Raw genomic sequence first — 23483 nt, forward strand, 5'->3', positions numbered from 1 at the left:
CATCATCACTGCTGAAGTGGAGACTCCCAGACATCACCAACGATAGTGTCGTACAAAGTACGGGGCGTGTGTAAAAGACCGTGACACGACCTTAGAAATCCATCAGCACCAGAGAAGGTGAGGCAGCGGCACAGTGGCCAACACGGACAACTACATATATATATATATGTATGTGTTATAGAAGTATATATGTATATGCAGTATGCGTATATATCATTAGCATGTTAAAAAAAAGTCCAGCCCTGGAACATACTGTACTGTAGGTCATATGATATTAATCTAAAATGAAGAGGTCAGAGGTCAAAGGCTACACCAAAACCCTACCAGTGCCACTACTGGCCCGCAGGCCATACTTTAGTTCCACTAAAGCAAGACCAAATGACCTTTCACTGGCCTTGAAGTTCCAGGTCCAGGTCCAGGTTCCAGGTCGGACCAGATGTTCAGTGATCAGTTTCCCCCTCCATTCACAAATCCACAGCACACACACCGTCCTGCCCACTCGCCCCACTTGTAAAAATTCCCTCAGAATAAATAAAAATCATCTTTTATTCAGGCCAGTGCGACACCGGCATAATGAATTATTGTGTCCCAGAATGCAGCGGTGCAGCAGAAGTGAGCATCTGCCACCGTCAGGCTTCACAGGAGACGTGTTCGCACCTTGATGTGAATGAAAGTCTTAATTAAGAAAAGAACACTTTCAGCAAATGTGTTCATTATAAAGGACTTCATTATTAAAAAAAATAATAATCCAGCTGACAGAACACAGGCTAAAGTACACACTGAATACTCCTTAGTTGCACACGGTTACTGTAAATAAATAATACATAGTTCAGCATGTTCAAAACTACACACTGCTTTATGGTGTTTTTTGAGGGAGGACGATGGGGGGGGGGGCTGAAAGGCAAATTTAACTGACTTTTCACCATCTCTGTTATTCTTTCATTCATTTTTTTCATAAATTCATCGTTCAACACTTCAGTCTTCTCAGGGTCACCCTGGAAGCTAGAGATTTTCCCAGCAGTCACAGGGTGAAGACGGGGTTAAAAAAATTCACAACTGTGGTTAATTTACAGTGAACTACTGGAGTACGCGGAAAAAAAAAACACGTAAAATAATATTGCTGTAGTGGGGGTCAGAAATCAAACCAGTGACCTTCTCACTGTAAGGCTAATGGTCTATTCATTTTACTGCCCTATTCTCACTCTCATCATTTAACCAAAACTTCAAGCATTAATGGATTCTATAAAATGTTTTTTTATTTTTAGATGTTTTTTTCTCCTACGGTAAAATCAACTGGACTGAAGGTGTCAATACTGCGATGGTCACAGCTCCACTCACTCTCTGAATTCATTTCCATCTTATTTTCTCCAATTTAACTCTCGTCCTCAAGTTCAAAACCATTCTTCAAACACAAATTGTTTTTTTTTTCATGCTTTTCTGCCTCATTCTTCTCTGTGTATTAATTGATATGTTCTCAGGGAGATTAAAAACCAGTGTGTGTGTGTGTGTGTGTGTGTGTGTGTGTGTGTGTGTGTGTGGTCCTCAGAGAACAGCTAATTCTGTACTGAGCAACAAGGTTGCAGGGAAAACAGACAAATAACCGTTTTCACTCCAGAGAAAAGATGAATTTCAAGAGAAAAAAAGAAATAACTCAGCAACAGTAAACATCTATAAATACAAACACAGACGTTGTAATGATACGAAGGTTATTTATAACCGCCCAAAAAAGAAACTTCTCTAACAGTCCGTGTCCTCACCTACGTCAACACAGCTGCTTCACAGTGTGTCCAGACAGGATCCATTACTGTTCAGGCTTTATGAATTATAAAACATCGGACCACAAGACCTTGGAAACGGTACGAGGCCCTCTGCAGGAGAGGATCATAAAGGTTGGTTTTCCTCTCACTCTGGACACTTTTCAATTACATTGTGTCCACAAACCATTTCTCTCCCTTTATAAACCTTCCACAGACGTCACAGACTTAAAATACCTGCAGGGTGATGAGTGTTCGCTGTGGACCGACAGAAAAACAGAAATGTTTGAAAAATTCTCTTGAAATGCAGCATTAGTTTAAATCTTTTTTTGACTAATCACAACATCTATAAACCTGTACGCTCCAATACTGGTATCAGTACATGTAATATTGATGTAGCATATATACATATATGCATATACACATATATATATACATACACATACGTATACACATATATACATACATACATACATAGTTATACACAGTTGGTTCCATAGTGTAGCGGTTAGCACACCTGCCTTGAAAGCAGAGAGTCCTGGCTTCGATTCCCAGAGGAACCATGTGCCAGGGACAGCATATCTGCTGCTAACACAACAATTTCCCAAATATGGGATCAGTATAGCACGAATTATTTATTATTACCTACATATATATCCAAAAACATATATACATATACGCATGTACACATATATATGTACATACATTTATACACATATATGCACATATATATATACACACATGTATACATACATATATACACATATATGCATATACTCATGTATACAAATATAAATGCATATATACAATATATGTATTTATACACATGTAGACATAAATACAAACATACACAAATATATGCATATACACACATATATAAATACATATATAAATGAAATAAAACAGTTGCTACATTGCTGGAGCAGATGTCTCTTTCATTAAGTGGCGTCTCAGGAGTGAGAAAACAAGTTCACGTCTGGTGAGGACAAATTACAATAGAATAAACTTGAACTTGAACTTCAGACAAAATATGTTTCACTTGTTGTTGCATTGTGACATGAGAATATTTATTTTGACACTGTACTGGACCAAAAAGCCGAGATAAGAGTCCAGAGCGAGCGTCCATCCTTGTCCTGGGGGTATTAAAACACACTTTTCCCCCTGACAGCTCACAAACAACGTCGACCGTGTCATAAATCCACTCGCTCTTTTTGTTTCATATCTCCGCCAAAAATTTATGGCTGAGGTAAATGTGAACTGTGGCCATGAAAATGCTTATATCCCGGCCGGCAACACCGCTAACTGTTTTGTGCTGCAACCCCGGCCATAAATCAGGGAGCCGTGAGCCTGTCTCGGCCCCAGCATTTTCAGATCCATTTAGCACTGATAAAGCCTGCTGTTCCGGCGGCCCCCAGGGGCCACAGCCAGAGCCTTTCATAAATAAGCTCAACTGCTCTGTCCTCCAGCCCCGAGCCCTCATCTGACTACTGAAATGTCAGGACAGTGACAGAGACACGTCACTGCCGTCCGTTCAGTTATTGGTTCTTCTACGCAGCTGAGATGTTCGGTCTTTATTGTGAATTTTCCTTTTCTTTTTAATATTTAACTGAAGCTCAGATGTGTGTTTACAATCAAAACACATAAGTCCTCACCATCCTCATACATATTTAACGGGCTTTTGATCTAAGCTGTATTTAGTTCGTTCCATAAGCTGAGCTGCTCTTATTGCCATCAAGTGCTGTGAAAAAAGAAAAAAAAAACTCTGCACAAGGAAAACGTTTTCTGTTCAAACACATCGACTTGAATGAAATAAAATGAAGATCACAGATTTACAGCAACTGCATTTTTTTTTATTAGCTGTTCAGCTTAATGGGGCTCATAATATTTCTATGGTTCTCACACCGTGGGTGGTGACCCAAAGGTGGGTCAGCAGGATAAATGATCTTGGTGGGTTGGTTACTGATCTATTTACTGTGCTCTGCAGTGGAAGGCGGGAATTAAACTATCAACCTTTTTACTATAAAATGTAAGCGCACTAACTTTTTTTCCCCATTGTGGGCTTTGAGACAATAACAGCAGTAAACCCAACACAGTCCACTAGAAAAAAGATAAAAGCCTGACCATGCTAGAATCTTATTGGTCTACAAAGGACACTACACCGGCCAATCAGGAGGCTTGACGACTTGCTCGTGCCTAATTAGCAAGAAGAAAAAGAATCACCTTCATCTCTGTCATCTCCGGCTCCACTCTTTGGGAAACATCTATGTTCCTGATGGAACTGGAATCCTGGATTTTTTAATTTCATTCGCAGTCATCAGGTTGTTGGAACTTTTTCAACATTTTTAAGAACTTTTGGGAAAACTACAACCTGGAATTCCTCCATAACGGAGCCAGACGTCTGTGGCTGTTCTCAAATTTCCACAGTCACCACTCAGAACTGTCAAAGCCTCTGTGTTTATCAGAGAAGAACCAACGGCGTTAGCATTGGTCCAGTCGGAGAGTAGGAGTCCCTCCTGTCCCTTCTGTCCCTCCTATCCGTGTCCTTTCGCTCAGCCGTCTTTAAAGGCCTATAAAAGACGCCCCATATGTTTGGCTTTATGGCTTTCATATTGCAGCCGCTGCACGCCGCGCTCATAAATGTCACTGTTCGTTACATAACAAGTCAGCGAAGATGGATCGTCCCTGTGACGGAGCCGGGGCAAAGCAGCACTTAAAATTCTGCTCATGAGACAAAATGAAGCAGCTAATGCAGCTAATGAGATCAAAGCCGCTGAGCACCAGGGACGGTCACGCCACCCGTTGTTGGACACAGGTACTGTAGGAGGCAGTTACTGAGAACTCTGTGGTGCCGTTTAAAGACACAGTAGGGAGGTTTTCTACCGATTCACTTTTCAACTGAAGTCCAAAGGGAACGCCTTTAATTCTGTAACTGATTATTTTAGTCACCTGAGCAGTTCACACAGAGACAACATGGATTCTTATTGGACAACACTGTGATAACAGATGTCCATCTTTGGTTACAAAAACTCAAAAATAGACAAATATTGTCCATCATAGCCATCTCTGAACTAAATCTTTTAGGCCTCACCATATATAAATATATGTATATATTGTATGTACATATACACAGAATATATATTTAAATGCATTTTACCCATCTTTTACATCATTATTTTATAATATGTTTGCCCTGTCAGGTGTTTATTTTAATTGATTTAACTATTTATGACATACAGTACTCTGTATATTTATTATATTTCACTCTATTTTATTTACATTGTTTAATAATTTCTTCTTTTATTTAATAAAGTCTCTGTTTTTTAAACCTTTTTGTCAAATTTTATTTAATTGTGTTCCTTTTTTTTTCAACATTTACCTACTTTAGTTTTGGTGGTATTTACTTTAAGACTGCAGAAAATCTTTTACATTTCTTTGTCATTGATTTTATTTCAGTTACAGTTAAATATTTGAATATCTGAGCCCGACATTAAACTAAAGTGTGTATTTTAATTCCACTTAATTTCGCTCTTAAGTACAACAGGAAACGTAGTCAGACCTCGGGCTGCATCTCATTATCCAAACCTGCAGCCTAGGAAAACGTCAAAACTTTTCCAAGGGAAAAAACTTAATATTACAAAAAAAAGGCTTAAATTTAAATTTATGTTTCCAAGGGAAAAAACTTAATATCACAAAAAAAGGCTTAAATTTAAATTTATGTCTAAAAGGAGCAGAAAACATTCTGTCAGCAGCAGCAGCAGTGAAGAAAGCCTTCAGTCACAGGACGAAGTGAAACATCTTGAACTATGTTGTATAATTAGTCAATTACTTGGGCTTTCCAGGATCAACAGCACTTCACCAGTGGGAAAATGTAAATAATTCATGTCACGCTTTATTAATGTAAATGAATTTTCCTCTGGAGTTTCTACAGAGGGACAGAGTTGAGATTCTATTAACTGCTCGTGGCCGTGTTTGCTCGTCAGGAGCATTTGTTTTCCTGCAGAGCATGAAAACACAGCTCGAGCAGCAGGTCTGTGTGGAGGTTGGACTTCAGCCCTGGTCTGAAACAACACCAACCCCAACACGCTGCCACATGGCCAAAAGCAAAATACTGGCAGCTTGGTCTGCAGGATGTGCATAAAAAAAAACAAAAAAACCTTCAAGTCTTTTTTAGACTGGACAGAAACCAGCAGAATAATAAACAACAAGCCTTAATTCTACTTTTAAAATTCCTCTTTCTTTTATTGTCACTGCTTTATACCATACATACACGCGAATCAGCCGAATTTAAAACAATAAAAACTAAAAATCAAATCGGGGCTCGGCTTATGTGCACATTTTCCATCGATCGCATCATCACCAATAATAAACACCAAGTTTCCAAATGTCCACACGCTACAGCGAAGGTTTCTTTAGTTAGCGTATTCATGTTCTAAACACGACTTTGACATAGTTGCAAAATACACAGTGATTCTGCGATCGTTGCGTCTTTTTGCCTCTAAAGTTAGCTTAATTAAAAATAATAAAGTATGAAAAGAACAAGAGTGTGGTATCCAGCTGCTTTTAAATTAAAGTGGTAAAAGCTGCAGAGGAATCTAACAACATGGAAGGTGCTAGACGATTGGGAGTGGAAGAGAGCAACATAGAAGAAGATGGTGCAAAGTCATCTGGAAAATACAGCAACACAGCCTCTCTCTCTGCATCTCCAGGTTTTTTTAATAAAGATTTTTTCAGGAAATTATTCGTACAGGATTTTACTGTGGTCAAAAGTTGGCGCACCAAAAAAGTCAATTTTCTGAATTTTAAAGACAGAAATGGACACAGCTAAGATTTTAATAGAAGTTAATTGTCAATTCATCAGCATTCATCTGAATCACTGCGACGTCTATTATTACAAAATGTTTGCTGAAGTGGAGATGATGTTGAATGAACTCGGACAAATTGACTTCACAGCCGTGACAGGAAGTGCTATGAAAATTAAAAACTACTTAGAGTATATTTTAAATTCAGAAATTATGCTGTATCTTTTTAGAGTAAACACAAATGAGTACATAAATGTGTGTCAAACTAGTATTTACATCCACAACTCTACATTCGCAGTACTCACGTATGCAGTATAAATAAAACTAAAATAAATGTCAAGGTCATTTTAAAGTCACGTTTATGTCACTAATTCTCAAAGTTGTTGAATTAAATAAATAAAAACTCTAAAACTCAGTCGTCCCTGCAGATTTTCCACCTGAATGAGATTTTTTTTTCTGAAGAAAAACCAGACCATTGTCCAGCACTGACAGCACCGTAGCGATGACTGGCTACACAAGGTTGCAATAACAGCCTTTTTACTCAGAGCTATAAACACTGATAAAGTCCACAGAGAGAAGAGCCTGGAACTAATGCTGAGGAAGAGCTTTAACATTCACACAGCATCCAGGACCAGGTCCCAGTCCCAGCTCCAACACTGGACTCTATTCATTCATGACGTGCAGCAGTTTGGAGCAGAGTGGGCGAGAGGAGTCATCACTTCACTGCTGACTCCTTCAGTTGTTTCAAATACCAGCACAGAACAGTTCCTGATGGAACTGATGACACAGAACTTTAGCGAAACCCTGTTTATTTTCATCGGTTCTTTAATGCCTTTCTGGCTGCAGTGTTGTCGCCTCTGTGTCCTGGTCAAATATTTTTGTAAAAAAAAAAAAAAAAAGTTTGTTAAAGTATCGGCCGCTCGCTCTTGGCCGAGACGGAAATGTCGGTGTCCGTACGGCCCTGCCCGAGACAGAAATGTCGGTGTCCGTACGGCCCTGCCTGTGGTCTGTGACCCAGATGTTTAAAACAAAAACTGCTGTAACTTCTGCAGTTTATTGCTGTAAACTTTTTTTCTTTAGATTTGCTTTAAATAATGAGATAAAGATGAAAAATAGGTGAAATATAGTAAAATATATTCAATAATGAAATATATTTTCAAAATATTTATGCAGACAATTGAATAAATATATAATTAGCTACATGTAAACATAATTATCTAAAGAACAGTACAGCCAAGTACAGGGTGTCCACAGGGTTTGTTTTCTTTAATATATTTACTACATGTTTAAAATAAAAATATAACCCTGTGTGAATAGATTAACGAGAATATGCAGATTATTAAATCCCAGATTCCTACCTGTAGGTGGCAGTATAAATTAAATAAAGAAAGTGACCCAAAAGCCCAAAAAGTGACGTGGCACATGCTAATGTTCCCCACCTTGACACCACAGCTGCCTGAATAATACCCCCGACCAGTCTGGTCAGGAGGGGGCAGCACATCATCTCTGTACGGTATATCACCAGTAAGGAGAAATACTGTAGTAGCATATGACATCTTCGGAGTACTTTCTCCAGACTCCACTTGGTGATTTGACCATATTGAAGTACTTCCAGCTGTCAGTGAGTTATCTCCGAACAAGTGCGGCGCGGCTGTGTCACAGCAGGGAGCGGGCGTCCGTCTGTGTTAACTGCAGCTTACATACACTCGGAGGTGAAATGGACTGAAACGGCAGCACTTTGGCTGGGCATCAAACCTCCGTGTCAGAGAACAGCCTGCTCTATTGTGCCTCCTGGCCCATTGTGGCCATGAAAGGAGACGCTCTGCTCTCCTTCTGCAGGTGGGTCAGTGCTGGAACAATATGAGCCGGAGACAAACTGCGCCGTGCCTTCCATTCATATCCACACGGAACAATACAGCAGCCTGTTGCTAACAAATCACTGCTGCAGCTCCACACACACACACACACACACACACACACACACACACACACAGGAAGATGGAAGGCCTACGTCCCATCTTTCTACTTATTATGAACACTGTGTCTTGGATTGACAATAACGCTGCACACTTCTGTCTGAATATAAAATGCGCCGTTTCCTGGAGGAACTGCATCGTCCCTGAAATCTGGGCATAAAGAAGGCAAAAATACGACAGGAGTTAAGAAGATCTGAGAACTTCTGGTTGGAAAATTAAACTTGAAGAAGTACGTGTCAAAAAATACCTTGTCAACAAGGCCTTCAACAGGGGGTCCATGACCCCTAGAGGTCTGTGAGGGTACTGCAGGTGTACATTTTAAGTTGTATTTAACATTCTGCTGCCAAAGGACTGAAGATGTTGAGATGCTTCAGTCAAAAATGCACACAACTCCCATGATGCAATGCGCAGAGGATGTTGATATGCAGTAAATGTTGGTAGAATATAATATAAGACTGTTTTATAGCGTCCTACGCTTAGGTCTATTGTAATAACAGTAAATAATGATTTCACTGTAGGGCACGTGTGTCAAACCTAAGGCCCGCTGGCCAAATTCAGACCGTCAAATATGTATGGTTTCCTTGGGGTCTGTACTAATGTTTACTGAATAGGTTAAATGCACCGGCCTGCTTTTAGAGGATCGCATGTTTGAATCCAGTCTGAGCTGCAGTGTGTTGAGCAAGTTTTTTTTTTTTTTTTTTTAAATCACCCCCAGCTCCTAAATATTTCTGCGGCCCATTCCTCTTCCTTCCTTTTCATCAAAACTGATGCAAATGTAAATGAGAATTCTTCAATAATCTGTCCCGAGTTTAAGAACAAAAGCAGTGCTTTATTTTTAAAAGAAAGACAAAAAGAAAGGTCTGTTTCCTTTTATGTCAACAGACCACATGAGGAAGAGCTGTGTCGTCCAGACCGACGCCACATGTCTCTGAAACCCTGGCCTTTGGATGATCTCGTGTTTATTCATGTTTTATTTTCCTCACAGTAACAAATTGCTGCAGAACTACAAATTAGGAGCCCTAACATTTGGCTGTGACTTCAGCAAACCAGACAAAACATCGGATGCAAAGTTCTTTAGTACTTTTTTAGACCAGGTCCAAAACGTTGAGAGCATGTTGTGTTCTGGTGGTTAGTCCTAGGTCATTTTAAAATGAGACAGGAAATCAGGTTTGCAAATGAAAATCCCATTTAGAGGTAAACAGTTGATTAAAGTTGAGGGCAACAAATTGCTGTTTCCACTTCTTATAAACAGTCTATAGTTCGGCTGAAGTCTGAGTCAAGGGGCTTTTTAACCAAAGCAAAGGCAGACAGTGAACACAACATCATCCTGTATGCAAGGAGGGTTTTTCTTATTAATATTTTTGACCTGAGCCAGATGTCAGTGTGAGGCAGAAATTACCAACTGGTCCCAAAAACCTGCAGCGTGCTTGGTTTGAAAATGAGAGGATGGATGAAAATAAGGGCAGAGAGGAGAGGGGTGTGCGACTGCTGGGGTGAGTACGACGCCTCGGCGCGTTCAGCGACACCAGTTTCACCAGGGCTTTGTTTGGGATCGTAGAGAACTGTGATCACAGATCAGAAATTTAACTCAGCAGCGCCCCCTTTCTCCACCAGGGCTGGACTGGTGTCCTGAAGTACACCCAGTGATTCAGGAGCGGCGTACGGATGTTAACGATGACCTACTTCTTTGATCTGACGCTCAGAGCAGTCCAGAAAAACTAGAAAGTTTGTGTGTGTGTGTGTGTGCATGTGTTTGTGGACAGGAAACGCACCTGTCTTTTGTGCAGACCGGGAGGAGGACGCAGCAGAAACAACTCGTCTCAACTTTTTAATTGCCATCACAGTAGAGACTGTATGTATTAAAGCTGAGGAGCTCGGTGGACGAGCGGACCGAGCCATTTGCTGCCTTCAGTGACAACCTGGGAAATTGATCCAAACTGCATGGCTGGTTACGGATGTTCTCGGAATTACTGAGTCATTGTGGACAAATGAGGAGGAGGTGTCTGGCTGACGGTTCAAATTATTTATTTTTAAAGTTCCTGGTTGTCTGAAAAAGTTTGATCATTTGGTGAAATTACTCTCTTGTTCGAAGGAGTATGGATTTTCAATAATACAGTTTCTAGCACACGGTTCTGCTGCTTCAGTTTGTCAGAAATGTTCTACCGTGGGTTCTCTCTGTTCTTTTGGATGAAGTTTACTTTTAGAAAATAAAACGCAATGCTTGATTAAATAATTTATATTTAAAGGACTGAGTTTTTCATCTCCACTGTCAACAGTGCCATCTAGCAGAGGTTCAAGACTTTTTTTTTAATTTAATCCAGGTGAGTGTGCATCGAATACTATATATATATATTATTATTATTTAATTCTGGTTGGTTTTGTGATTGTGTCAGTCTGCAGTGAAGTTTGACCTCATCAACAGCAGACATGTTTAAATGGGTTTATTATGGTTCCATTAGGGCTGGGGGCAGGAGTGTCAGCGTGTGGGACAGTTCACAGCCCACAGGTCTAACCTGGGGAGTGGGGGGGGGGTGCCGTGCAAACAGAACACACAGCTCTCTGCATCCATGTTTTCACGGTTGTTCATCCCTGAAATTACACACTATCAGTGCAGAGGAGGGAGGAGTGTGAGGAGCAGGGAGAAGGGAGGATCACAGCCGTCCATGAAACCAAAACTCTGGTGGTTTAAAAGTCACAGCAGATCATTTAACTCAAAAAACATAACTTAAAAAAAAAGGATCAAACTAGGGCTAGCCAATAATTATCGGACGATGTTAGCATAATTATGCAATATCGGTAAGAACCGGTATTGGTTTTTCCTCTGATAATAAAACCCTGATAACGCAATGTCTGGGTTTGGCCGTCCACTGCACACAGTGACCTGTGTCCTCTGGCTTTAACCCAGACAGCTGCATTTATCAGTATTGGTTGATATCGGAATCTGAAATCAAGAGTTCGGACAATATTGCCAACGGATATCGGCAAAAAGTTAACATCGGACATCACTGGATCAAAGCTAATGTAAAGAGAGCTGTTTAATCTACAGGAATATCTGTTAATCCATAACAGAAATGAGATCATAGAAAAACTCCTTCAGTTTTCTCGCCTACGTACTGTACCTTTAAGAAGCAGCCCAATCTGTGCATTAATCTGAGCAGCAGAAGACTTCAGTGATGTTCAGGGAGTCTGAGGAGCCCAGACAGAGTCAAACGCTGGTGGTTATAAAATTCCTATTATTGCGTCATTACATTAAATTATAGAAAAGCTGTCTGGTCTAGAAATGAAAATCAGATATGAATAAAATATGTTTCTATTGAATGTGTGTTAAACGTGAAGGTGTCACGTGGGAGAGGGAGAACTTCTACAGCCTCAGGGGAAAGTTTGGGTTTTTTGGAGGGTTTTTTTAATCATGAAATCATTAGAGCTACACTGTCAAGATTTTTAATGATTTACTGTTGGTGTTTGGCCTCAGCAGTGAGTGGAGTAAACAAACAGAGCAGCGTTCAGCCGCTCCCGCATCGACTGGAAACTTTGTTTGCCGCAGAAATGTAATCATATGATTTTCTAGTTGTTCTAGTTCTTCTACATATACAGTACACAGTACACGCCTCTGTACTGAGTACTGGCCACTCCACATCCACTTAAAGAGCGACTGCCACAAAGTAATATATGCAAAAACTTTCAGAATGACTGATTTGAATATTGTGATAATTACACGGTACAAAAGTTACTAAAGGTGAACACTTCCTGTCAACACTGTCTGCCGCCGCACCAGGTTCACACGTGTTCTCAGTAAATGGACTCAGTGCTCTTGACCAGTCATCATCACTGTACTGTATAGTACATGGACTCTGCAGTACATTAGTTTGGATCTGAGTGACATCCCATATTTATGCAAATCACCAGTGCTGATGTGATGGTGACGACGCTGAAAGCAGCCACACAGACCAGCAGGGGGCGTGTCAAGAGCACTTGACAGAAAACAGGATCAAATCATCAGAGCTGCAGACAAGGAGATGATGATGATGAAGGTGATGGTGATGAAGGTGATGATGATGATGATGATGATGTACTGAATGGTGTTTATTCGACATTCCTAAAGGTGACGCCTTTTGCCGAAACATCAGCAGGTATGTTATGTTTATCCAAATGATGGAATTATTGATATGGAATAAAAAAAGAAAATCGTACCAAATGGATTGTAAAAACTCAGAAGGTCAACGTCAGTCCTACAACGGTCCTCTCACCGCTGAATTATTGATGTGTCCAAAAATGAAATATGAAAAATCCTACTGTTGGCCCCGGAGTATGGAGCTGGGGCTGCTGCTTTAATGTAAAGCTGAAAGAACATTCTTTCTGTTCCCAACATTCCCAACTAAAAGGAATCATCAGAAAGACAGGACTCAGTTCTGTGGTTCAGCTTGGAATTAAGTTAGCTCAGAATAAGGGACTGAGGAATGTTGATGAAGCTCCATGACATTCTCATTACACACACACACGCAGTGTGTTGTGCTCCGTGAGTACTTACTGTCATCATGTACTCCAAAGACCCTCACCTTTACCTTAAATACAAATGTACGCCTCATCTAAAATCTCACCCTAACTCCACCACTGACCATAGTTCTAATCCCGACTCCAAACTACATTTTTGACCCTTAAAATACTCAGTGAAGATGTCCCCACAAGGACAAATCATCAACACGACAATTGTATTTTCCAAAAGCACGTCCACTGAAGTATAGATAGACCAGTAACAAACACACAGCTCTGCATTTTGTTAACATTTCATTAAGATATGATCATCATGGTGACGAACAGAGAGTTCTGGGTTCGATTCCCAGAGGAACCACATACTTGGAGCCTTCAAGGAGTTCAGATCTGCTGTTGATCATGGAAGTTCAGAAAATTAACTCCAAACCCCTCACCCACTACAAATGGATGCCTAATCCTAATCCTAATCCAAACTCAGATCATTCCTGACTCTAATCCCGATTCCAGAACTCAGGGGGATGTGATGCAGGATGTCCCTTAAAAACAAAAAACAAAAAAAGAAGAAGAAAACGGTGCACAACGGTGACACACTAGTCCACACAACTACCAAACACACACACACAAACACACACACACAAACACACACACACAAACACCAAACAGTGAACCATCTCCACGTCCTCCACTGGTTTCCCATGACTCCTCCTCGTCCTCACCCTCCTCTCCAGCCTCTCCCCATGCCTCCTTCCTCTCCTTCTCCTCCATCTGTTGCACTTTTTCACTCCGCTTGCCTCACCCTCTCTCCCTCACCCTCTCCCCCTCTCTCTCCCTCTCTCTCTCTCTCTCTCCATCCAGCCTAATTTGGGCTCTGTCAAATCCAGGTGAACTGACAGCCAATTATCACTGTGTCAAACAGAGTGACGCTCCCTCTCCTCTCCCTCCTCCTCCTCACCCCCTCTCCTCCTCCCTCAGTCGTGGACAGAGCATGTTTCTCCGCTGATGAAAGACCAAAGCAGAGTCTTGTGAAGCCACCGACTGATAATGAGCAGGAAAACCCGAGATGGAGCGGGTCCAAAGTTGAGCAGCCGCCGAAACACACACCAGTGTTTTTTTCTTCTTTTTTTTTCTTTTCTAATAATGAGAGCGTTATACTGAGCATGATGGGATGTATTATTGAGCTGACATGTTGTGCTGCTGCTGCTGAATAAATAAATAATCCACACACTTTCCAGGCGCAGTCCTTAGAGGAGCATCAGTCCAACAAGGCTCCCGATTAAAAGTCAACATTTAAAGGTAAAAAAAAAAGTAAAATAAAAATACCAGGATTTTTGGAGTGGATTCTGAGCTTAGGGGACAACACATCTCTCTGTGAGAGAACTGGAGTGAATGAGAAAAGATTCTAATTGAGTCCATGAACATTACGACACACGGTCTTCTATCCAAAAACCCCTCTGTGGCTCTGGACGTTTGGATGTGCGAAGGTTTTCGATGCGCATCACAAACGTGCCATTCTTCCCGGTCTACAGCGGAGCTGCAGTGATGGACAGGAGTTCGAACCTCCTGAATTCAACATTTTAACTCTTTAACATAATGGGTTGAATTCTTTCATCCGCTGATCCCGTCTGTTCAATTCCACATTCCCCCTTCATTTGCGCACAAAAACCTGGATGAAATCCTGGACTTGCCGTTAAATTTGCACAAACTATTATGTCACCGTGTTCGTGTCGATGTGTTTGGACCATGTGAGTCCGAAATGGGAAATGCATTTTAATTATTAATGAGTGATTTAATTTACATCGTGCGTCACATTGTGTCAGGTGCCGTTCTGTGGATGCAGTGCGCATTTTCCCACCACACTTTTCCCAACATTCCCTCTGCTCAGGTCAGGACTTACCATGTTCTAGGCTCCTCTGGAGGCTGGCATCCCCGCAGAAGAAGCTGTGGAGCAGGAGAGCAGTGAAGGTCCTCCTCACTCCTCCTCAGACTTAAGCCAGGAGTCAGTCTCCTCTCCTCCCCTCACTTCCACCAGTCCAGTCCCGCAACAATCAAGGTTCTTAATCCTCTGACTGAAAGGGCAGAAAGGCTGCGGGGGCAGTGTGAGCTGGGTGGGGTAAATCCTCCTCTCAGCTGCCCGGGGCTGGTGCTCCTTCCTGCCTCAGAGTGTGTTCACTGATCCCGGTAACAGCAGAGTTCTGCCTCCTGAAGGTCCGCCGCTCTTCTGTCACAGCAGCATCAGCAGCTCCGACCGTGCACGACTTCGGCAGTTGTCGGTAATCCTCGTCTGTTTCCGGAAAACGGACAGAATTACGTAGGGTTTAAAAAACATAACAGTGCATGCTGCCATTTCTAACGACATGGAACAGTATTTGAACCTGTGGCTGGAATAAAGGTTCCAGATTAAATCCCGATTAGATTAAATTTGGATTAAGATTAAAGTAATATTTTTATTTAACACATTAGAAATTGAAAAATATGGTGGTTAATCTGATACAAAGTTAATTTTTTAACACATATTGAGACGATGAACAATAAAAACTTCTCATGGAATTTCATTCATTTTAAGACCAGTTTAAGCCTTTTCTTCAAGTGCAGGCACAGAGGCATTAACAACAAAATTAGCCTCAAACAATACATTTTACTGTACTACTGTAGTTCGAGAAGAGCCGAGCAGTTGATGCTGTATACTCCTTTTAATTCATCCACAGCTCTGTACTCTGGGCCACAGATTGCAAAAAAAAAAAAAAAACCCTAAAGAGTCATGGAGCAGCCACAGAGGGACTAACTGTCAACACCTTTGAATCGTTGGTGGAAATTAAAACAGTTGTTTCAGTTTCCAACCTCCCCTCACGCTCCCCCCAACCTTCCAGTATCATCAACATGAGCATTGTTCATGTGGACTAGCATGAGATTCAACTCCAACCATTCATAATTGAACAGGTGACAGTGGGTAGGACTCGAACACTGGACCTTGGCAGTTCAGGGTCAGTGAGCTCTTTCATCTGTGGTGGTCGACACGCGCTGTTCACAGTTCAGGCAGGAGGGGGCCATAAGACCAAAGACTGGGTCAAACGGGAGGCAAATAAAACATGTTGAAAAACGGAATTCAGACGAAAGTGTCGGGGAGCTGACAAACCTGAGGCCTCGTCCAGATGTATTTCAGGTCTCAGTCCTCACCTAAATATTTCACTGTGTTCACTCACATGCTCCAAAAGCCCAAGGATTTCAGACGCAGAAATCACACGATAACAAACACCTTCAGACCTCCTGATGGAGGCAGCAGAGGATCAATAACTCACATGTCTTGACGTTAAATCCATCAACTCCCTAGTTATTTTAAAATGTTACTGAAATTCACCAACTGCAAATAAAAAAAACAGGCTGTAAGAAAAGTTAGCTTCTTTCCAGAGCGTGCAGGCACAGAGGGATTAACAGTAGAACGGCAGGGTAACTATGGGGAAAATGAAATATTTGGGTTTCTGTAAAATACGTTAACGTACAGAACAGCTGGGTGAGAATTTAACGTAATTATTTTGATTAGTGTGTGTACAGTTTCTGCCATCAGGAAAACGTTGATGCACACACTTTGGCCTGTAGATGGCAGTAATGTGTTTGACAGCCAGATAAATCTTAGAACAATTTTAGAACCACATCAGATTAGAAATAAATAAACACATAAACATGACCATAATTATAAAAAGAAAATAAAATCTAGCCTCAGTAGCTTCAAGTCGTAAAGTGTCAACCAGGTGGAAAAGAGAGTAAGCTGCTACAACTAGCGACCACTAGGGGGGTACACGTTCTTCTTTTATCTTTCGTTACATTTCATCTAATTAACAACAGACACAGGAGCTGCAAACTCATCACCGAGTCTCATCCAGAGGACGGATTTCAGACTGAAATCATGAGATAACGAACAGCCCTGGATCAATGACGTGTGTGTGTGTGTGTGTGTGTGTGTGTGTTCTCACAGTACTTTTTAATATTCTGCCAGTTCATGACGTGCAAACTGCAAATAAAAGCTCCCACGCACAACGGAGAGAAAAAATAAAATCTCCATCTCACCTGGGGAGTGGCGGCTGATCCAGCTGTTATTATCAGTAACTGATGACTTTTCTCTTAACACAGATTCCCCTGAATTCTCTCACCCTCTGCACTTCCCCCCCCCTCCCTTCACACACACCCAGAGGTGAGTGACAGATTCAGGACGCAGATTGTTGCCTCCAGAAAATTCTGCAATTTTCTAATTGTTAATTAGTGTGAAACACATTAAAAGGTGTGGCGTGAAGGACTGACGTCATGGACTGAGGACCAGGTCGGTCCAAACCGTGGTCTGGGATCAGTTTGGGGATATAAAAAGAATTTATTCTGTTTAATAATTCTCTCGTTATTTCTGATATATTTTTTAAACTATTTGTATAGTCGGAGTCTTAGTGATGCTGAACTCAACACTGCCCCTAGTGGATGTATTGCTTAACAGCTAAGTCAGACGTAAAGCTAAGATGAAATTATACAGTACATGTTAGTATGTGTGTTTTGTCTAAAGTTTGAGACGTGACCCATTTTTTTTTTCAAATAAGAGTAAAACCTAAAGAGCTACTGACCACGTCTGTGACGTCAACATCAGAGGTCTGTGTTTGAGCTGTTCACCCTCCACCAAGCATCGCTGTGGTCACATGACCCACGTAGCCGTGCTGTGGCCTCCACAGGCTGCTCACTGAAGATGCCTTCNAGCCATTGTTGGGGTAAAGCCTGTGGATGGAAATTCCACTGGCATTTAAACAAACATCAAAACACAGTGAAGCCGGGATTTTATGACCGAGTCCAGACTCTGGAGGCACAGTGTTCGTCAACAACGTCAACAACAACAACAACAGGAAGAAGAAAATACAACAACCGCATCTGCTAAATATTTGACAAAAGTTTTTATATTTTACATTTTCTTGTTGTTGCTTCCTCAGCATTCTAATGTAAAATTGCAAATGTTTTTAACCTTCTGTAGAAATGTACATATGTATATATTGTACATTTTTGCAATGTATATTGTAAATATTTCTAATTTTATTTTAAAATTATACAACTACATATATATAAATATATACATACACAGACTATTTTCTATCAGCTAATTCAGTTTCCCTGCATAAAATAGCTGAATGAAAAAATAAATAAATAAATGAATACTACCCAAGATCACTGTAGTTTTTACACTTGAAATACTCTGCATAACAAAAATTATACATTCTAATTTTCTCGACGACGTCTCTGTTTCTGAAGCTGCTCACAGGGAGTGTTGTTTTAATCAGATGCTAATGCGATGCACTTCTCTTCTCACCAACCATATGTTGGTCCACATCATTATCATCTACACCGGCAGGTCTGCAGAGCTGAGGTTAGAAGTGAGAGGTTTCTCACTGGTTGGTGGAACATTTCCTTTTAGGATATTCTAATTTTTTCAGCTAAAACCAATTCTTTTTGGTGTAAATGTGAGTCAGTAAACCGCTCTGTTTAGGAGTCATCTCTAATTAATTAAATAAACTTCAGCCTGACTCTAATTCACAGAGAAAACGCTCATTATTCCACATTAAGAAGCTGCCGTTTCTCTGTTGCTGACTTTTTAAAATACATCTTGAAAAGTTAAGTGTTTCATAAAATCCAATCCTGGTCAATTATGGATCAATCCTACGATCTGTGCTGCAGTTAGAATTATCATTTGAATTAAAAAAAAAAGTGTGCTTTCCAAACTCTAATATTGACCGTCTCATTGTCATTCAACACAAAAGGAGATGAAAGATATTTGTGTGAAATCTGCTTCTCATTTCCTGCCAACGTGTCGACGGTGGTTCAACGTCACGAAAAACTGTTTCACTTCATTGTGACTTCTTTACTGACAACTTCAAAATATTGGTCTAGATCAGGGCAGTCAAACCCATTTTGATTTAAAGGCCACATAGAACCTGATTAGATATCCAATAAGCGGGCCAGATTAAATAACCTAGAGGGCCGGTTTAGGTCCACAAGCCGTATGTTTGACACCTCTGGTCCAGATGATGCAGCCGAACCATTTTTTCTTCACGACATCGACGACAGGAAATACAAAAACAAACGAGTGTAGTTCCCCCCCCACTCTGCAACAAACAACTTTATGTCCCTTGAGGGGGGCTGCCCCCCATTTTGGGTAACACTGGCTGAAAAGAATGTTAACTTTCACCAACTAAGCAACAACTGTCCAGAAATCTGCCATGTGTGAAATACAGCAATCCCTACAACAATTACAGACACACACACACACACACTTCAGTGTGGTTTAAATCCATTCAGCGCCGCCGCCACTTTTTTCAGCCGTCACTCGTCAGAGCAACAAAAGAGCTTTATGTCTTTTTGGATTTGATTGAATTGGTCACAGAGTGAACGAAGTGCAGAGGAGGATCTTCACAGAACACGTTCAGGAAAAGTGAGTGCAACCAGATTCGACTTTTATATCACACTCTGGGAGGAAGAATAAAGCCTTTAGTTTTTCTTTGTGCAGGAGAAGAAGAAAAGAAAAAGAAAAGGAAACTGCTGTTCCTAGTTTTCATTTCACACTCAGTTGAGATTTCAGAAATGTCCCTTTATGTCACCCATAAATCCATGAACACTGCACAGAGCGGCGTTACATTTAACTGCACGCCTGCTGTAGAGCTACAGTATTGGACCCTAGTCAAACAGAAAACACCCGGACCTCTGCTGCCCCCCCCCCCCCCCCCCCCCCCCCACACACACACACACACACCCTCCATCCTCAAACCCATTCCTGTTGCACAGATCCTTTAAAGCAGCCAGCAGATGGCGTCCCCCCCAGGACACAGCCAATAAAGAGGCAGAGAAAGAGTCTAATATTAGAGTTTGGAGACGGTTTCCAGAGGTACTTCCACTGACAGATGGCATTAAAGCAGCGTCGAGTCGCAGCTCAGATGTGAATGAAGTCTCACTGTACGGAGTCATGTGACCGCTGACGTAACCGTTAGACAGATGGATTATAGAAACACCAGTCCAAACAGTCCCAAATGTAAATATAAGACATATTATATACTGCATATGTACTATGAGAGGAGTGGGAGGAAGTAAATCTTCTCATTCCCTCACCCTGAACTGACACAGAAACAAAATGTTCCATTTCTTTCAGTTCCTCTCAGTTATCAGTCAAAACTGTTCAGTTGTTTTTAAAACCCAGTGAAAGTATATTATAAAGTAGTACTGTCATCATATATTTTTTATTTCATCGTCTTCAAGACAGGAGGTTTTTGGTAACTTGGTTTCATTCTTAGTTATTAAACATTTTCAACAATTTAAACTATAAAAAGTTACTCACCTCTAAACAGAGGAAACGTTTCCATGGAGCAGGTACACAGACTTAATGACATGAAGTACCAGGTACAAGTACTCCAAGTACTGTAGTAGTGGAAGAGGAAAAGAAACACATGGCTGCAGTGGCAGCAGGTGAAACTGATTGGACACAGGTGAAAGACATCAGGCAGCAATCAGTGAGAGAGAAGGATAGAGGAAGTACAACTGGAACTTCAAAATAAAACAGGAAACACAAGAGGAAGTTGTAAAAGCAGGAGCCCTTCGAGAGTGGAACGAGTCCCCAGGGACCACTGCTGCCCCCTTTGTTTTACATCTAGGCCACAGGCTGCATTTAAAAGGGAAGAGGTACAGCCCATGTGGTACAGCCCACGTGGTACAGCCCACGTGGTACAGCATTGCTGTCTCTTCTGAGCCAGCCTGTGCTGCCGTCATGACCTCTACATGATCATTTCTGAGGGGGCTTTTAGGAAAATTGGCCCCAAAAATCAAAACTAATGTTTTTACCCCATCTGCAGATCACAGAGAAACAACTCGGGGGGCGGGGGCCTCTCACCCTGTTATTGATTTCTCTGATCTCCTCTGTATTACAGCATTAAAATGATGACATTCTTTTTCTTATCTTTCGTCTCCACTGACCACCAGCCTTCAAAGACAGTCCTATATAGTTGCGCCCCCTCCCTCCCCCCACCTCCTCTACATTTTCAGATCAGATCATATTCTTTTTACCCAACTGATGACATCATTAGCCATAAAAGAACTGACTCTTGTGGTTAGCGTTCAGCCAGTGATTTCTCTGACTATCAGACAGACCAGTGTCAGTGTCTGTTCAGACCTAATCACTGGAGCATGGGGGGCTCATGTGGCTGTTAGCAGTGGGCCGCCTACCTCCCACCACTGCAGTGTCACGGTGGTCTCTGTGGGGTCAGCGGCAGCAGGAAATCAAGCCTAATTCCCATTTTAACCAGCGTGGTGTGTACGCTGGCTCTGAATAGAAATGCATGATGGGAAGTGAATTATACTGTGTATTGTGTGTCCTGCACAGGGACACTGCTGACCCTGGAGTTATTAAACCTGGGGAAGACCGGATTAGACAGGACTGAAGCAGGAAGGTTGGCTCAATATGGAGCTCGTTCCACTGTGGAAGGACAGGTTTGTTTCTCCAGCGTTTCTGTTGGAGCTGATGACACAGTGGGAGTGGGAGGGTGTCACCGATCTTTGTGGTTCCAGGCAATTAAGTTTGACTACATATACAGTATATATTGTAGCTCAATACAGTTATACAGAAGTGTTGTTAAAAATTCAGCTTCAAGGAGTTGAATTTTTTTTTTACATGACATTATTATTTTATATTATATGAATTTTTTATAATATTTTATTATATTATATTTATATATTATTATAAATGGTGCACGATATATATTATATATGCTATATATAAAGTTATACACACATATGTGTATGTATAAATTCATACACATATAAATGTGAATATATTATATGTGTATGTATATATAGACATGCATATATATTTATAACATATATATATAACTTCAGTATATATGACAGGCACCATATATAATAATAATATAGAATTTATATAAAATATAACTATATTTAGAATATAAAATATATAAAATAATAATAAAATATAATGTAAAAAAAAAGTAATTATTCCAACATCCTAAATTCTTCCAACTCCATGAAGCTGGATTTTTAACAACATTTTTGTATAATTGTATTGACAATCTTCATATTAATACTGTTAATCATTTACCTTAGAGATCAATTTAAAAAATCAAACAGAAAACATGAGTTGTTTGTCATACTTATGACACAATATATTTGTATAAATGGCCATAAATGGCCATAAATGTTGAAATTGTTTCTGGACTGAATCCAAGTCTAAACTCACTCGTTACTAGAGAAAACTAACTGGAGACAATCAGCGGCCAATCAGATGCCTGGATTATATAGGCTCCTGGCAGTTGTTGTATTTCCATTCTAGTAAATGGAGGATTTTATGGGACACACTTGTTCTTGTCTTCGTCCCATCCCATATTGATTATTGTAATGCACTCCTGTCCTTGTCCACTGTGTTTGTCCTTGGTGGTCCACATCTACGTCCACACACACCCAAGCTACACGCACAGCTCTGTACAGTACACACTGTCTCTGTCAACATGTGGCATTTGGACTTGGCTCTCACTGGTCAAACACTGACGACATCACCGGGCCCCAGTTACCCTCGGGGCAGTTTGGAAGCTCGCGGTTAAACTTGGTTCTGGGAAATGCACCATGTCATGAGTCCCCACAAGAGTGCAGAGACAAGTTTGTGTGTGTATGTGTGTGTATGTGTGTGTGCCAGTATCTCTGCCGCCCAGCTCCTCCAGGATTACTGGTTTTCAGATTTGAATTTCACTTATAGCTTCACTCCACCCCCACGTGATGGTTCTGATATCTGTCTCTGGCGTTGTGGAGAAGAAGAACTCCACAGGCAGCGGGAAAACCAGATTATCATCTTCACTTATTTCTCTGTTTGTCCTTCGTTCTGCACACATTCTGACACTCACTCACAAATCACATCCAGAGCCTGAGGGGCTGTACTGTGCATGAAAATGATGCAACATGTAAGTGACAAAGTGAAACAAAGCAGTCATTGATGTGAAAAAACAGGCGGTAAATGAACGACTGATTCACACGTGTAACCATTTATCATCTTTATTTGCTGGCTGTGAATTTGGTCGATGTTTTCTTTTTGGTTGGAACTCAGCTGATGTGGCTTAAAGTCTGTTATTTGGAGGATAAAATACTTCGTCTGTACTTGACCTCGGATAACGATTTCCAGTTAGTTCATTTTATTATAAAGTGTTTCAACTACATCTGGAAATAAATTGAAACCTGCTCATGTTTGGCCTTGGATTTTAGTAATCGAAGAAGAGTTAACTGTGTCTCTTACTGAAATCTGATTGGACAGAAGCCTACAGCTGATTATCACAGAGTCACGGAATTAGACAAGTGGATTAAACAGGTGAGGTCAAGCAGATTTCAGTCATTAGACTAGATTAGCCTAGACTAGACTAGGTTAGACTCGATTAGACTAGACCAAATTAGACTAGATT

General features: G+C 40.9%; 1 protein-coding gene and 1 non-coding gene across 4 annotated transcripts in view; one reads left to right on the forward strand and one right to left on the reverse strand.

Moving 5' to 3' along the window:
- Positions 1–23483, reverse strand: part of ptprfa (protein tyrosine phosphatase receptor type Fa) — a 200737-nt gene that overhangs the window by 175471 nt on the left and 1783 nt on the right. For 2 of the 3 annotated variants that reach the window (XM_025054288.1, XM_025054284.1), the window contains exons 1-2: positions 20369–21063; positions 14915–15301 (exon numbers count right to left, since the gene is read on the reverse strand). The gene's annotated coding sequence lies outside the window, so the exon portion shown is untranslated. Of the gene's footprint in view, positions 1–14914; positions 15302–20368; positions 21064–23483 lie in introns of those variants that run through there. The other variant, XM_025054285.1, reaches the window with a different exon arrangement.
- Positions 2245–2317, forward strand: trnas-uga (transfer RNA serine (anticodon UGA)). The gene has a single exon. It is a non-coding gene; the product is annotated as a tRNA-Ser (tRNA).

The sequence above is a fragment of the Cynoglossus semilaevis genome, chromosome 2 (genome assembly GCF_000523025.1).
Source record: "Cynoglossus semilaevis isolate Cse_v1.0 chromosome 2, Cse_v1.0, whole genome shotgun sequence".
Taxonomy (NCBI): domain Eukaryota; kingdom Metazoa; phylum Chordata; class Actinopteri; order Pleuronectiformes; family Cynoglossidae; genus Cynoglossus; species Cynoglossus semilaevis.